At 46.2% G+C, this 15,503-nt stretch overlaps 1 protein-coding gene across 3 annotated transcripts in view; it reads right to left on the minus strand.

The window, feature by feature from the left end:
• The window catches only part of KANK1 (KN motif and ankyrin repeat domains 1), a 173,222-nt gene extending 170,197 nt beyond the window's left edge, over window positions 1-3,025 (minus strand). Inside the window, exon 1 of one of the 3 annotated variants that reach the window (XM_050944262.1) lies at window positions 2,888-3,025. The gene's annotated coding sequence lies outside the window, so the exon portion shown is untranslated. Of the gene's footprint in view, window positions 1-2,834 lie in introns of all 3 variants that reach the window. The other 2 variants (XM_050944261.1, XM_050944263.1) reach the window with 2 other exon arrangements.
• Window positions 3,026-15,503: the final 12,478 nt, after the last annotated feature.

Here is a 15,503-nt window from a genome sequence, read left to right on the forward strand (position 1 = left end):
AAAAATATACTTGCAACACTGTAGCCCCACACACTATGTTCAAAAGTGTCTCGTGATCCTGAGTGCCTAACAAGGGGCCTGATTTTTAGCCTGCATCCATCCTCCGAAAGTCAAGCCCATTTAAGGTGTCTCAGGTGGGTACCCAAAAATGTCGGCAAAGTTACTCATCACTTTTGAAAACGTGGACCTACAAGCTTAACTGCGGCTTAAGCATACCCATGCTGACGAACACAATAGCCTGTGTAGGTGGGACCAAGCACTCCCATTTGTTCACTTGCATCACATCTTCTTCCCCATCCCCTTACACATGGAATGCCCTTCCTGAAGAGATACATGCCACTATCCTCTCCCCCTCAAGAGTTACTACTGTCATGAATCCTCCAAGAAATCAATTAGCACTGGTAAGTTGAGGGGAACTTGGGACTTGTTGATTTTTAAATATATAATTTTCATTTTTATGTTGTATCCTTCCCCCCCTGCTCCTTTTGACTGATGTTTGTCTTTGCCAGCACTTCAGAACAGCGATTGTCTCTCTGAGTATGGCTAGGACATTTGAGTGTTAATTTTACTTATTTCTGTTTCAGTAAGTCAGTTCTGAAGAGGAGCAGTATTCTAGTCTAGGCCTACCTGGGCAAAACCTCATCTTTACACACACATCCCATTGAACAGGTCTAATTGTGCTGGAATCAAGATTTAACAACTCAGACTTCAGTTTAAGTGCAATTAAACAACTTTTAGGATGGGGCTTTAAGTTAATTTTCAGCAACCATAAGCTATTGGAGACCGGCCATTTCCCCCTAAATTTCCCACCTGTGGAACTGCTGCAGTGGTAACAGGGCTCACTGAGGTATGGTCTGTCTTTGTTTTAAGTTTATATAGTGAATGGCACAACAGGATTCTGGCCTCTATGAGCAACTGTAAGAAATAAATAAATAATAATAATGTGTAAACCAAACTCCACATCACCTAACTATGCTCACTGTGCTCACTGCAGGACTAGAGTAGTGGTTTTCAAACTGTGGGTCACGGAATGTAAGGCACTAGGTCACGGTGGCTCTGGTCAGCACTGCTGACTGGGCCATTAAAAGTCCTGTCAACAGCGCTGTCTCACTAAGGCAGGCTAGTCCCTACCTGTTCTGACACTACGCTATGCGCTGGAAATGGCCAGCAGCAGGTCCGGCACCTAGGCAGGGGGGCCAGGGGGCTCTGTGCACTGCCCCCACCCTGAGCATCGGCTCCGCACTCCCATTGGCTGGGAACCAGGATTCCAGCCTGAGCCCCCCCCTAAACCCAGAGCCCACTCCTGCACCCCAAAACCCACATCCCCAGCCCCACCCCCGAGCCTGCACCTCCAGCCCAGAGCCCCTCCCACACCCCAACCCTCTTCCCCAGCTCAGAGCCCCCTTCTACAACCTGAACTCCTCATTCCCAGCCCCACCCCGCAGCCCTCACCCCCACACCCCAGCTCTCTAACCCAGCCCTGAGCCCCTTCCCTCCCCCAAACCTCTCATCCCCAGCTCCGTTGGGTCACAGGCATCAACAATTTTCTTCAACTGGGTCACCAGAAAAAAAGTTTGAAAACCACTGGCCTAGGGGATGAGGACACGCTCAGCATGCACAAGCAGAACTAAGTTTTCAAAAGAGCTTTCGGCTATGTTCATCTGAAATTTGTCCGTAACTGTCACAAGAGGATCTGCAGGGTGTTGAACTCTTCTGAAGAGCTGGCTCTTATTTAAGTGCCTAAATGGGAGCTAAACTCATTTGAAAATCTGGCCCATAGTGCTGACTGCTGGCATACACCAGTGGCTTGTCTCCACTAGAACGTGTCACTGGTGGAAGCAATGGCAGGATTTTTTGAGAGGGGGGAGGGAGAGGATAAGAGTCTAATACAGCTGTGACCTGAATGCCCTATCAACTCTATCTACAACAAGGGCCACGTTATAAAGTAGTCCCCTGACAGTGACTTCCAGGTGGATGTGGTCTTAGAACAAAGCTCTGCTTCAAACTCAGCATCCAGGCCCACCTCCACTATACCTATTCAAGCAAGACTCCCTTCCCAAGCTAATGTGTGAGTGATCTGGCATTAGTTATTCCCTTATCAGCTTCTAACTATGCCTAAAGTGCTGGTTCCCATGTGCTAAGGAGAGGCTGAACAGCAGACACTGGAGCCAGCAGGGAAGTTAGATCCTGCCCCTCGGCCCCACAGGGTGAACAGAATGGAGCGCTGACAGACCATCACCTTGGCCTCACAACGATGTGCTCCTCCACCCCAAATACCATGGATGTTTCAGGACCAAAAGCCTCCCCCATCCGCTGGGGAGGGGAAAGCCACCAGCCATTGCAATGTCAAGTGAAGGGGAACCCGAAGCAACGTGCTGTGGCCGGGGGCTGGGCATGCAGCTGCACAACTAAAGCCCCGGCTCTGCTCCACCCTCCCCCTCCCAAGGACATGTCCCCAGGGAGATAGTTCAGACACACCAAGCCGCCCCTCCTCCTGCTTCCAAGCCAGGGCACAGGCAGGGGAAGCCAGTTGGCTGCACCATAAACCACCACCTCATCCAGCCCCGGGGCAAGGGAAAGAGAAGCTGCCGCAAAGCAGCCGCTGGGGTTGCACGATCCTCTCGCCCCCAGCCCCGAGGAAGGGAGTTTGCCAGGGGACCCCCCAGGGATCAGAGCTCTGTGCGCCCGGGGAGGGGAGAGCAGACTTTACACTGACAAGGGTCCTAACAAAGTTTCCTCCCCCTTCCCAGCGCTGCCCTGCTGAGCCTGGATCCCTCCCTCCCAGCCCGCAGCTCCACGGGCACAAGCGATCCCCGGAGAGCCGCTCCGCTCACCTCTCCGCTCGCATCCCTCATGCCGGGGGGCAGGCGGCTCCCAGGGCCCTTACCCAGGCGGGACGGGAGAGAAGAGGGGATGCATCAGGCACGCGGCTTCCCCCGGAGCACGCCACCCCCGCAGCGACTCAGCGACACCCACCTCCCGGCAGCCTCCGAACTCCCCGCTCGGGTCTCTTTGTACCAGCGAGCAGGCACACCAGCCGGCCGCCCGCACTGCGGCTGCGCGCTGCCCAAAATCAACAATGCAACCCTCCTCCCCTGCTGGGGCTCCGGAGAGGCGGGGGAGCAGCGGGGTAAGCCGGGCTCTGGGGCTGAGCATAGGCTGCGAAGCCTGCGGCAGGGGCAGAGAGCAGGCTGCCTACCAAGGGTCGCTGGCTTAGGGGCAGCAGAGTACTCAGCGGGAGAGCTAGCTCATACCAAGGGAACTCAGTAACAAGAGCGAGAGGGCGATATGTTGCTTCCAAGAGGTCAAAGCAAAGCAGAGGACTGAACTTCAGGATGTTGCTTGAGTAGATTTGATAGGTCAGCTCAGTTATATAGACGTCACCTGCCACTGCCTGTCTGTGTGACTTTGGACAAATCACTCTCTCTGTGCCTTGGTGTTCCCATCTGTAACGTGGGGATAATAATACCTGCTAGGATAGGAGAGAGGGCAGTTTGTTTGATGTATTGTTTATATCTATTTAGAGCATGCCCAGTGCTCAGCCTCTTTCAATCATTTTAAATAAAATGTTTTGCAATTTAAATTTTGCAGTACAGACGTACAGGATTTCCAGTCACGAGCTTCTGCGCTGCACGTACTGAGCTGCGTTGTGGGACTTAGTTTGGGAATGTGTGTCAAGTGCTTTGAGATCCTAGAAAGAAATGCTGCTATACAAGTGTCAAGAGGTATTGGAACCTGTTATCATTAGCGGCACATGAAGTAGGTTTCATTTTTTACTGATCATTCCTTTGTAGTGATCTTTCAGTCATAAGGCTTAAAAGAGACTGTTTAAAAACTATTTCCCATCTGTGCTGATGTGTTTGCCTCTGCCAGTGACCAGTGAAGCATTCATTTGTACGGATAATTTCTCTCTTTTTAAGGGTAGGTTGGAAAGAATTTTGCATTTTGCTGAGCAGATAAAGCATGCTGGAGTTTTTGGGGGTGCTAACTTGAGACAATTCTAACTAGACTGACCTGCCATTATGGCTAAAATGCCTAGCACAACTCACTCTCCCCTTGCAACAAGGAGATTCTGAATCACAGCACATCAGATTTAGGACTCCCTGTTGTATGGACTGGATGTAGAGAGATCGTTTGGATTTAAAAATTAAAACTTAGGGCCAGGGGGAAAAGGAGTGTTCAAATTGATCTTTGTAATAAAACTACAGTATCCTTGAAAAATTGCCTAAAACATATTTTTAATCTAAATAAGGAAGTCTTCCATCCATTAAAAGGCTAAAAGATGGATCCAAAGTCCATTGAAATTAATAACTTCAGTGGGTTTAGTTTGGATCAAGTTCCAAATCCTGAAATGGCTGGCACAGCAAGGGCATGCCCTGTGCCAAGGGAGTCCTGTCAGCCAGGCCAGGATTCCTCACTGCAGGCAGATCAGAAGCAAAGTGCCCCCCGCCCCCGCCACCTGCCAGCTAGGACTAGCTGTTGACAACAGTATTTGGTATTTCCCTTTCAGCAGGGAGTAGATAAAGTATTTAGCTTACATTTTCAAAGTAGAGCAAATGTGCGGCAATATCCCCTGCACTGCTTTGAAAATCTCAATCTATAACACCTCTTAAAACTATGGTCTTAAAACTGTTGTGCCCAAACTCCGTTGGCCAGAAAAACTGTCTTTAAAACCCTTTTCAGCTAACAAGGCCACAGTTTTAAAAGCATTCACTTATATTGTATGCTTCAGTGTTTTGGTAGCCAACCTGCAATTTCACTGCTTCTACATTATGTCAGGTTCCATTCTGAGTGCCCTGTGCCTCTCAGCTCCTAAGAGCAATAGTTTCAGAGCACCTTTGTGATAGCTAAGAGATTGATTTTATAGCTCTGATTCCACACTCTGTTTGAATTAAGGAGTGATTAACAAGTGAATGCACAGGCCTGGAACAAGTGGCACACAATAGACTCAACAAATGCCAACAGTTTGATGATGCTTGGTCTTTCCTTCCAGATTTGGATGCATAGTGTTGCTCGTTGATCAGCCATGGCATGTTATTTCACAACACACAAAGACACTGCTGTTGCACTGCACATATAATCTCTTTGGGCTTCCTGGGCTTCTCCCTCTGCTTCAGTGTCAGTGTTTGACACCTCATGACCGTCCCTGATAGAAATAAAATAGAGAGCAAGAGAATGAAACTATCTTTCTTCTGAGGATTCTCTGGGAACCCTGCAACTTTTCAGCTCAATACCTGAAAACTAACACAACCTTTGAATTGAGACCGGTCTGGATTGTTTCAATGAACATTCATTCCAGAATGTAGCAGAAAGAAGACCTTAGTAAGTCTAAGTCTACACTCACACTCATTTTTTTAAAGGCCACACTCAACTAACTTTAGGCTCCAAAGTTATGTTGGCTCTGGGTTTTATAAAAGGGGAGCTTTACCGAACCTAAATGAAAGTATTTCGATTTAAACCATTTTCAGTTTTGTTTCCAAACTCCCCAAAACCATTACACTATTTTTAGAAATTAAACAACATACCAATATTTATTTTTTGTAACTAAAGCTGTTGTGAAGTTGTACAGGCACAAGTCATCTCACAAACCAGTAAACTTTTATTTAAAAAAAAAAACCAAAACAACTACTTATACATTATATATTTTAAATCAGCAGCACCTATTTTTATAACACTGCCAGGCTGATACTTTGTTCAGATCCTGCAGTTCTAACTTACATGCGTAATCTCTGTGCCAAGCTTCAGCCCAGGGCACATTCTTATGGATGAGTTATCAACCCCCTGAAAAACTGGGGCTTAAGGAAAAAAGTGCTGACACAAGTGTGATCAACCTGCATTGCAAATGCACTGCTAACAGAAACATATACCCAAGTATCAGACAGCTCCTTAACATCAAGTGTTCAACCCAAATAGTAGTTAAACACAGGCCTCCTCCTCCAGGCCTTACTCACGTAACTCAGAAGTCAATGGACTATTCACCTGTTAAAGGACTACTCACATGAGTAAGAATGGCAAGGTTAGGCCTTAAATTTAATGAATTAACTGAATCTTACCATTACTGTTTGTATGATGGTAGCCCCAGTCATGTAGACCCCCATTTTGCTAGGAACAAACCTACAGTCCCTGCCCCTAAAGACTTCGCAATCTAATTCTAACCTTCAGAAGAGCTCAGGAACAGACTTTACATGTTCATGCGATAGGCGGTGCTGTTCTGTTTTTGCATCTGAGTATAATGGACCAGATTCTGGCTCACGCCTGAGCCCCTTTGCACTATTCTGGCAGCATCCAGGGCTTGTAAAGTGCATGAAACAGGAAGCTGAGGATTTCCCTGACATGGGGGAATCCGCATCTGAGGAAGCACCAGTATAGCAGAGCCCGCTCTATTCCACTCATCCAAGCCCCTGGGTGTAGGGGATATCAGGGACATGAGGGGGAGTGTGGTAAGAGTACCCTACACTAGTGATTCCTTACCAACATGGAGCAGGTGTGAAGCTGATCTAATTTACACCTGGGCCTGAACTGGGGAGTAGGGCAATGCAGGTACTTTGGTTCCCGGCCACAAGGTCCTACAGAACAAGGCTAGCCCCAAGCATTAGGGACAATATGCATTCTTAAATCATGGAGGCATATCAGGGAGGAGCTAGTTATTAGAAGCTAATGAGGCTAAGTGTCACCAATATCACAGCAGAGTAATGTGGCTGAGTTACCTGTGAGCACTGCGAGACTCTGGGTGAGGGGAGGGGACGGAACTACAAGGTGCACTTCATCTAAGGGCCAGCGGGGGACTCCTGGCTCTGCAACATGGTCTGCAAGCAGCCTGAAGAGGTGGAGAGGGTCTATTTCAGATCATATGAACATGCTGCCTCTGTTCCAGACCACTGGCAGGTGGGCATGGTGGAAAAGATGAACTACCTTACTGTGAATTATTTGTGAGAGTCTCTATTGCACCTGCATTTGTTTTGCTCTGTTTGCTCATTTAACAACGTATAAACATGGTCTCGGAGCCTGGCTTGCACGTGGTGCGTACATGGGGGGAAAGATGTTCCTGGACTAGGAGTGTTGGGTGAGAGGGATTCAGAGCTGAGGGGAGTTCTCTGTTGTGGGGAATGGATAGATAGAAAGAGGGAGGGTCTCAGCAGATGTAGGGAGAGGAAGAGATCTAAGATGACAGATTGGATTGGAGGGAAATGATAAGGTCTGGGCACCTTCTGAGCTAAGAGGAGGGAATATTTTGGCTTGTCAAGGGGGAACAATCAATTGGTGAAAGACTAGGTGGGCACATTGGTTGGGGGCATGTGGGGGACTAGCTGGCAGAGGTTGGGACTTGGAGAGAACAGCAAAGAGGTGACAGGGATACTTATTTCTCCCCCCTGCACTTTTACTGGGGAGTGTTCTATTTTTTCATACTGAAAGTGTGCAGGAGAGGGAAAAAGGAACCTTTTCTTCACACCAATCGCCCTTATTCCCCAGGCAAACACTTTCCTACAACACCTGCACCACAAGGTCCCAGCTTTTAGTTGTAAAATATGGTCCAAGGAGTTGCTACCTGCAGCCCCACACTGCTTATTTTGAGAATTAAGGACCACTGACAGACACTAATCATATTCTAGCTATACAAACCACTGCCGTCTCTCCAAATTACTTCTTAAAAACCTCCCTTTGCCTGGACACCTTTCTGTGATCGCCCAAAGAAAGAAGTACTTGTTCATTTATTCTTGTTTGACCTTTAGGTGTCCCATTTAGGCTGCACTAATGTGCATTTGGTCTTGTAAGGTCAAATCCTGTCATCTTTCAGCAATCACTGCTTGTATGAGCAAGACCAGCAGGCTTTGCATCTCGTGGTTATGTGTCTGTACTGTTTTATGTGGCTAATTTGGGCTCCAGCCAAGTCCCACTGCAGTTAATGGAAATGTGTCCACTGACTCCAGCAAGAGTTGGATCAGGCCTTTAGAAAGTATAAGCTCATTGGGGCTGGGACCCTGTCTTCCTCTCTAATCTTTACAGGACTGAGCACACCATTGGCATGCAAGAAAGAAAGATAGATAATACAGATTTCCCTTATAGCCCAGGATGCTGGTGTCACAGCTCCACATGATCAGAGCATTGGAAAAGTCTCTTGGAGGAACCCTGGGATGTACCAGACCCCCAAGGGGTCTCACTCTTCCTTCAGGGTAGGTCACATGGCCTCACTGCCTCCTGTGACTGAATCTCTGGCCTTCAGCACGCCTGCTTCACATTATGAGCTCTGTCCAACTGGAAAGGCTTGTACACTCTCTGGGGATTAAGGCACCTCACCAAGCATTTACAGTGACACTCAGGCAGCATTTTCAAAACAGTTGGGTTATTAATCAGCTGGAGCACAGTTCTGGAAGTCTTAGGTTAGCATAGAGAAATGAAGGTTAAAACGTATTCCATTCTGGTCAGCCCAGAGCCCCAGCCAAGCTGTAGTGAACCTCATTTTCAGGAACTGTGTCTCTCTCTCTCTCTCAGGTATGTCTACACTTAAAATGCTACATCAGTACAGCTGCACTGCTGCAGTTGTGCTGCTGTAGCACTTCAGCATAGACACTACCTGTGGCCACAGGAGGGGGTCTCCCATCAGCACAGGTAATTCACCTCCCTGAGAGGCGGTTGCTAGGTCGTTGGAAGAGTTCTTCCATCAACCTAGCATTATCTACATCGAGGGTTAGGTCGTCTTAACTACACCACTCAGGGATGGGGATTTTGCACACCCACTGGGCAATGTAATCAAGATGATAATTTCTAGAGTCGACCAGGCCTTAATCTCACTGCCTTAGTTCTTAGATGAGAGAGCTCCCAGCTTCCTCCAGAAGCCAATGCTTACCCGCCCCCACCTCACACCTTCCAGTCCTTTGTTCTCAAGATGGGGTCTTTCCCTGAGGAGAGGTGGGGAAATCCATCTCCCTCTGGGTCACTGGCTGATAGGTGTCAATATCCTGGTGACTGGATTTTCCATTGTCTTCTCCACTTTGCCATTGATAGGGGATCAGCCTTGACCAGTCCTTTTCAATTACCCATTCAAGGTTCAAACAGCTAGACAGTACACACATGCACACACCTATGTCTCCTAGCCTGTCCTGAGAGCAAGCTTAGGCCTTTTTCCCCTCATGCAAAATATGGGTAGACACTAGATAGCTAAGTAGACCAGCTAATCAATAACAGTAATTGATATTCCATGTAGTTGCAGAAGTAAGTGAATGTAATGCTGAAAAAAGAGATGATATAGTTCCCCATAAACTGGATCAGATCCCTGTAGATATTATGCATGATTTGGCAAAGTTTTGTGTAAGTTTTAAAGTATAAGTTACAAACAATACACATAAAAGGCCAAACACACACAGTGTTTATCTTAGAAACTAGAGAGAATGTTAGATAAACCATGTGTTTTATGATCACTATGAAAGACATTTACTTTTATTTACCTTTTGGTGTGTTGTTTTACCGATGAAAGTGACAGAGACAGATGAGATTAGCTATAAAAATGAGACTGCAGGAGTTACTGATAATTTCCTAGTTCTTTTGTCTTTAGCATTTTCCAGGCATCTGTTGCTTTATGTTTGAATGTTAACTTGATTTGAATGCAATTTCTTGCATCTGTATAGTCCATACAGTTTACATGAGGGCATTGTTAAGTGATGCTGCTGAGGTGTGAGGGCCTGAGTCTTAGTCACCCTCGGGCCTTTTTATGCCAATGTGGCAACATAAAGGAGTGGAAGTGACCCCTGTGCAAAGGACCTCCTTGGCTAGCATAGAGGTGGTAGAAGGGCCCTGCTCTGAGACAATAGCATGGGGGCATGTTCGGAATAGCCTAAGGGCAAAGGAGTGAGGCACAGTCAGGGCTGGGGTAGAGCAAAAGCACATGGTGCTATGACTATTCTTTGATTTAAAAAACCCTAAGGGACCAAGAGAAACAAAACATAATTTACACCAGCCTTAAGGCTTCTCTAACTTACACCAAAGGAATGCCTCTCTGGCCTCCAAAGTAACCGTTGGCTGGGCAGATCCCTAGGGCAGTTGAGGAGAGTGGAGAGGAGTCCAAACCATCTTTTTTCTCTCCCAGTCCTGGCCTACTCTAAGTTCCACCAGCTGTAACAGTGCCATGGAGATCACTGCAGCTGCCAGGGATCAGGTGAGGCAGACTGCAGTCCACTCCACTCCCACCCTCTCCTGCCATAGCACTCCCGCTATGTGGGGACAGGGCTATACTACCAGCCAATTGCTTTGATCAGGAGAATCCTTAGATGCTCCTTATGGCAGCTTTGTGGTTGCTTTGCAGTGCTAAGCAGCTGTAAGTGGGGCTGAGAGCCTGTCTCAGGGAATAAAAAGTCTGCTTGAAGCCTTCTTAGCCCGTGCCACAAGCACAGGAAAGGGTGAGTAGGAATGGATCCCTAAGTATCTTCTGCTGATAAATATTTAGCAGACTTGCAAAATATTAATATAATAGTACATTACACTTCACCACCACAAGCTGCAGTGCTCTGTGGCTGCGATTGCAGCCTCAGATTGCACCTGCATCATCCCCTATACAGGGATTTGGCCCAAGGTTCCGTTTAGTCACAGATCTCCTAATCACAGTTGCCTTGTGTGTACTGCTTCTACCTGTTTTGCTGCTTATTGGGTCTTCTGTGCCTATGGCAAATGTAGGCAGTAGATGCACTTTGGAAATCTTCATCTGCAGGAGATGGCTGTAGCTCCATTAGCACCAGGGGAAGGTATGGCCTTATTGTAGTTTTCCTGTTAATGACAGCAGCTAAGCTAAGGGGCTGGCTCTTCATCACCTTGCATGAGGTGTAGGCATTTGCACCTGGGCAAAGGAGGTAGCACATTTTACATTCACTTTGCACAGGTGTAAAAGACTGTACAATATGTAGGGCAGTGGAGAACCTTAACAACAGGATAGTTCCAAAGCTAAAATACTTTCCCCCCAAACCCAGCTTTGGTCATTTTCCTATTGTGCTTGTTTCCTTTTAAAGGATGCAGTTATTTCTGAAAGCATACTTAATCTTCTTTTATATTCCAGCCTCAGTACAGCACTCCACTGGCAAAGTACACTGCAAGGTTCATGTTTCTACATGTAAATTTAATAGGAGGGATTTTACAAGCACAAAAGAAGCCAATGCATTCCCTGAACACTGTTTCAATGTTTGTATCTGTGGCTAGCTTTAAATAGCTGCATGTATGTGCCTGTCATTCGATCCAAAAGGATGTGAAATTTAGTATATGGCTGGCTTTCTAGTATTTGGGTTTTCAGTGCTTGAGGGTAAATTGTGCAGTTTGCCAGATCCTATCTCAGATCTCACCATTAAGCTTATGCATATTCGTGACTCTACATTGTACTTGATTTTTGCATGAGTGCACAGGAATGCAACTCCAGAAATTATTTACTAAGTGGAATGTAATTCCTGTCAGTCTTCCTATCTTTAAAGGAGTACTGTCAATATTTTTGCTTCCCTACCCCACCCTGCAAAAAAAAGTTTGACTACTATAAAGTTCTGGAGGAAAGTCCTCCAGATTCTTATGATCTAGAGTTAATCTACAACTCACTATTGAAACATTGAAGAGAAAATTTCACTCCCCAGTGCTCCAAGCCCCTAGAAGGGTGAAAAACCCATCAAACACTGAACTTTATAATCCATGTGCATTATTTCACTGTATGGAGAGGTTCAGTCCCTACATAAAGTTCCACTTTTGCTTGGCATCTCTTGTCAGTTGTCTGACAAGAGGAGCATCTACATTCTAACGTTTTTTGTTTTAGTGTGCACAGGACAATGTGAGTCTAAGGAATCCTATTAAAACCCAGACTGTGACTTGTAGACAGTTTGGTTTAGTAGGGAGGCAGTTATTTCTAAAACAATGTGTATATTCACTGGACTCTGGAAATTAAGATGGCCATGTATTCTTTCCCTTTAAATTGTTTTGGAACATTTTAAGAAGAACTCTACATTTGCTCTGAATGTACAATGAGTTCTTATCCTAGGAATTAACTCTAACAATGGTTAGAATCTTCACAGGATTTGTGGTTTTTTTCCCAGTATTTTATTCCCATCTTTACATTCACTGTTTCTTTTCACTATCAAGCTGTGAAAAAGTTCACTGTCACCTTGATCTTTTTCCTACCATTCTTGCTCTTTAACAAATATTGGTATTTTGGAATTCTCTGATTAAAATGTACATTTTCACCCAGACCCCAAGCTGACAGGTATCTTTGTGCAGAGACATGTTGAGTTTGTATAACTGATAAACATCCTTAGTGAAGCCAGCTTAATTCATCATGCTCATCAAGCTGTTGTTCATCTTTCTAGAACAGGATTTTCCAAACTTTATCCCAGCTTTAGATCCACAAGTGGACTCTGATATCAACAAATAAGGAACCCTGTATTGGTTATTTAGGATTCAATAATGAATATTCAGTTCTAGCCTCTGACCAAAGTCCAAATAAAAAAAAAATCAACAAAAGAACAGATTCCTCATTTCCTTTTTTCCATAGATCTGTGGGACCCTGCCCTGGAAGAAGATGCTGCTGGATTAGCTCTGCAGTAAGAAGCACATGCCCCACATATCACTCTGAGATCTATAGCAACATTGTGTGGATGAGGGTGAGAAGGAGCAGATTAGGCCACATTTGCCTCATGTGGGATTCTTGCACTTTCCTGTGAAGCATCTGCGGCTGGTCACCCTCAGAGACAAGAACTGCACTAGATGGATCATGGGAATGAACCAGTCTGGCAAGTCTTGTTCTTAAGAGCTGACAAATCCTGATGGAAGCCCCCAGCAGCAGACAGTCTGCATGGGGGACGATTACACTGGTAGAAAATTGCCACAACCTCCTCTGTCCTGCTGGAAATCTGCCAGGGACCAGCCCCACCCAAATAAAGGCAGATGGAATGCCTTGGCAGATGGTATGGCCAAGGCTAGTGGGAAAGGTCCAATTTGCCATGTTCCCTCAGGAGTTTCTGCAGGGAGCAATCCTTTGGGTCTCCCAGCGGAACTTAAGGATGCCTCACACTAGCTGAAGGAAGGAGAGCAGGCAGTAGGAGTGAATCTTTCCGTCCGTGTCAGTCTGGCCTAGGGAGATGCCCCTTGCACCTCTTTATGTCATGGGAACGAATGGAGCCCCAGATGCAGTGGTACTGAGTATCTGCAGATTCTCTGTTACCATTCCAGTAAATCACTGAAGTGTGCACATTATTTATTGTTTCTCCTCTATGTGCTATTGCACAATCCTCTCTGGTCCTCTTTGGGACTCATGAGTGAATCTCAATGTTCTTCCTCATTATTTAAATGGTGCCGCTAGGAAGAGATGTTTTCCTAATTGTAGATACTACCCAGAGTTCTATTGTGTCCCACAGAGGGTTTGAAAATATCCTTGTTTCCTCCCCAGTCTACATCCCCTCTCCAAAGCCCTTACACACAATGGCTGCCTTCCAGCAAACCAAAGGACACTACTGCAGAGCCCAGCTGGATCACTAGTAAGCTGTGTGAGGCAGGACACCCTGTCTATGCCCTGAAAGGCACTGAGTTCACTGGCTTGCAGTGCTGCTAAACACTCTGTGCCAGAGGATCATCAAGGGAAGCTGTCTCTCCTATGTTTATCAATAAGGAGTCTTTTCCTCAGCCTTTCTACTTCCCCTTCCGTGTATATTTACAGAGGATAAGTGACTACCATGCCCTGCTCTGAGGGTAATGTCAGTACAGCAGTGTACAGTAGCAGGGTGTAAATTGGGTAGCAGGTGAATGCAAGTGGGGAACATGCTGTTGGCAAGAGAAATGTAGAGCTCTCTAATCCCAGGCAGAGACAAGCTGGACTGAAAGGTGAACTGCAAAGCTACACTGAGAACTGAGCTAAGATCAACTTCATAACAACAGTAATAGGGTGTGTTAATTAGTCCTATTCACCTGGTTGAGGTGCCAGTCAGCAATTAAATAAGGATTAGCTTACCTTTCTAAAACAATTCCCTCCCTCCCTGAAATACTCCAAGCAATTGGGTTACTGACAACATGGCACAATGAATCCATCTGTGACATCATGAGCTGCGATTAGAGTTCTAGTACCCCTGCCACCACAGATGGCTGCAATCTGGAACGTCACCAGGACAGCAGCACCTGCCAGGAGGAGAGAAGTTTGAAAGTAAACTAAAAGTGGAAACAGCAGGAATATCAGGTCCTTCCTTCCCTGTTTTTTGGTAGAGGAATGCTTGGGCAGCGTGAGAATTTATATGGGAGGATGAAAACACAATTAGCTGCAACTCTGTGCTGCAGGTTTCCCAGCCCTCAACTGAGAGACGGAGAAGTGGAGTGAGGGAGAGAGACTGAGAGAGTATCAGTTATGGGTTCCAGTTCTCCATTCCCCATGAGCTCCACACCACTCATCTTAAAAACAAAGGGGAAAGGATGCAATGGCTTGAAGTCAACTTCACACTTCTCGTTTGGGATCCACTGGGGTGTTTGTCTGGTATCTAGTGTACATTAGAGATGCCCCAACAGGCTGTCCCAGCAGCAAAAAATAACCAGAGCGCAGCAGTGCTCTGGTCATGCTGTCTCCACCTGGCCACATACCCAGTAAATTCCCTACCTCAATGGCTTCAAATGGGAGTGATGCAAAGACATTTCATTGGCTCTGTGCTACCCAGAAACTTCATACACTCGGGGTAACAGACTAGAGATTCGGGCTCATAGACTCAATGTCCCCTCCTCCTGCAATGGAATGATTGGAAATCTACCCGCAGGATATCAGCCTATTTTGCTGTTGCTTTTGCATGTCAGTTCTGCAGTCTTTAAGGAATCTTCCAGCAAAACAGGGAAGTCAGGACCTGCTATTTCCAATTTATTTTAATGAGAGGCTTTCTTCACACATCATCAAGGGCATTTTTTTCTCTCCAGTCTCTCTTAAGGTAAATTAACCCTTATTTTGGTATGGAATGCCACATGCAGCCTGGTAAGTGGGGTGCATTCAGCACATAAATCTGGCCTTAACTCAGATGTCATTGTGTTGCAGTCTTTGTTTGAATGAACATGGAGACTGGGCTACATTCTTTCCACTCCCCACCCTTGAGATGATCCCCAGAACAACGCTGAGCTGCATTGATGGGCCAACATGCGGAACCTGGGATGCTGCTTCCCCCCGCAATATATTCAGTGGAACGGGAACTGTAGTTTCCAGGGCTTTCAGTCCAGCTATTTTCATGGGCACTAAAGCACAGTTTTTAAAAGGAAGCCTGAAGCAAGTCACTCTTCTAAGCATCAAGTGTATAACAGCCATGAAAACCACGTAACGGACTCTCTGAGTACGAGTACATGTACACCTCCCGCCCCAAGAGTAAATCCCTGCCCCACTGAAATCAATGGCAGAACTCCCCTTTGATTTCACTGGGGTCAGGATTTTACCCTAAATGATTTTTTTAAAAGAGAATGAAAAGTTAGTTACTAGTCAAGCTTTGTTTCAAGGAGACACGGGTAAAATACAAGGCACTCTAACACAACTC

This window comes from Gopherus flavomarginatus, chromosome 3 (assembly GCF_025201925.1).
Source record: "Gopherus flavomarginatus isolate rGopFla2 chromosome 3, rGopFla2.mat.asm, whole genome shotgun sequence".
In the NCBI taxonomy this organism is placed as follows: domain Eukaryota; kingdom Metazoa; phylum Chordata; order Testudines; family Testudinidae; genus Gopherus; species Gopherus flavomarginatus.